Source organism: Echinops telfairi, unplaced genomic scaffold (genome assembly GCF_000313985.2).
Source record: "Echinops telfairi isolate 266 unplaced genomic scaffold, ASM31398v2 ScPeMD7_7439;HRSCAF=8477, whole genome shotgun sequence".
Lineage (NCBI taxonomy): Eukaryota > Metazoa > Chordata > Mammalia > Afrosoricida > Tenrecidae > Echinops > Echinops telfairi.
The window spans coordinates 4,343,132-4,345,056 of NW_022111339.1; the positions used below are offsets into that span (position 1 = coordinate 4,343,132).

Consider the following 1,925-nt stretch of genomic DNA (forward strand, 5'->3'; position numbering starts at 1 on the left):
TTTTCAGGACTAGCCTAAACCTTTGCAGCCACCTTGATTTTAACCCATAGCGGCTCGGTAGGGTAGAGTAGAACTGTCTCATGGGATTTGCCAAGGCTGTAAATCTGTACCTCTCCAGGGAAGCAGACTGCCCCAGCTGTCTCCTATGGAGTGGCTGCGGGTTCAACCCTTTGGTTAGCAGCCGAGCACTTGAACCATCATGCCACCACGGAGCCTCTTGGGAACATTTCTCATCTCTGGCAAAGGATTTAAAGATGAGGGTTAGAATGTAGATGTGGTCATGAAAGGTGAGCTGCTGGCCCTGGGCACCGTTCCATTACACAGTTTCACTGGAGGTGAACCATTACTGAGAACAGATCCCTTCTAGAAGGGTGGATTTTCAGGGAAGGCGGAGGGCAGGACTCCAGGCCCTGGCGCTGTGGCAGTTGGTGGGAAGGAGGCACCATGGAAGAGACTTCAGATTTGAATGCACACGGTGCAGTTTAAGATAAGTGTAGGTTTGTCTGTTCTTATGCACTGGAAAATGTGCTACCTTTCACGAGAAAACGAGATTTGGAGCTCTTGTTTCGGGGTAAGGTCTGCCTCTCACGTCAGTATTCTGTTGGAAATAACATTGAAACAGGAAGGAGTTTCTCAGAAGCATCTTTGGCATCTCCTTCTCCCTGTCTCCCCAAGCAAGGTGCTCAAGGTGAAGACCACCGTTTTGGTGGAAGCGGCCGGAGTTGGCTGGCATCAACCTTGTTCTTCTTGCTTATCTTCTATGCCCATCTTCTCTCCATTGCCTTTCTTGAATTTAGTTGATTTCACACAGTTATACCAGCAGTTCCCCAGGGAATTCCCACATGGAGACGTAAAGAAAAATCCATAAAAGCCAAGAACCAGACGGTGGTAGTCATATATTAAGTGTGTCAAGGAGACACTCTTGGCTAGGGGAGGAGTTCAACCTGTCAATGAAGTAGTGGCTCGATGATGCCTCGTTGGGGGTGTGACCTGTTTATAAGAGTGAAAGAAACAGAAGCCTACCCCCCCACACACACACTCTGCCACGCTGGCTTCCTGCCTGTGGGAACCCTGCCTGCCTCCAAGGACCGCCCCAAGTGGGCTGCGTGGCCCTGAGAGCCATCGTCACGATAGGCTGAGGAGAGCTGCCACATGGGGTGTCTGAGACTCAAGCTTTTTGGAAGCAGGCTGCCTCATCTCCCTCCCACAGAGGGGATGATGCTGGATTTTGATCAGCTTTGACTCATATACCACTGCACCACCAGGGCTCCTGGGTTCTATATAGTGTTCTGAAAACCCGCCCGGTTCCCAGGGAGAAATGTTTATGTTTTCCTGTAAAAGATGGGCGCCCTCCTGACGTGCTAAGCACAAGGTCAACAGGTGGGGAGCACCAGCCCATCCTCAGGACAGAAACAAGGCTTCCATCCCATAAAGTGCTACGGTCTCGGAAACCCACAGAGGCAGTTCCACGCTGCCCTATGGGGTCATCGGGGTCAGAATCGACTCCATGGCAGTGAGTTTGGTTTTTGAAAAAATGAAGTGTTATTTCATGATTGTCTAGAAGGAAGACTGGCTTTCTGCCAGGTATTTTAGGGTGAATCCAGGCTGGAAATGCCTTTGGGGTGTACGGGGAAAACAACAAAAAGCAAAACTTTTTTTTTTAAGTTGAAGGAAACCGTATACGGCCCACGCTGGGTCCAATAAAAGGACGAGTGCTGACAGGTGCTGAGGGCGCAGAGGTTTGAAGCCCTCTGTTCTGTTGGTGGATGTGTGACACGGGGCAGCTGCTTTTGGACAGCAGCGCGCGGTTCCTTAAAAGATGGAGCCCCAGTAAGTTGCATGACTCAGCACTCCCGATCGGAGCCCTGCACCCTAGAGGAAGGGGGACATCCTGAGCCCTGCACCCTAGAGGAAGGGGGACATCC

General features: G+C 51.1%; 1 protein-coding gene across 1 annotated transcript in view; it reads left to right on the top strand.

Moving 5' to 3' along the window:
- The window catches only part of GMPR (guanosine monophosphate reductase), a 63,075-nt gene that overhangs the window by 16,835 nt on the left and 44,315 nt on the right, over nucleotides 1-1,925 (top strand). The window lies entirely within an intron of this gene.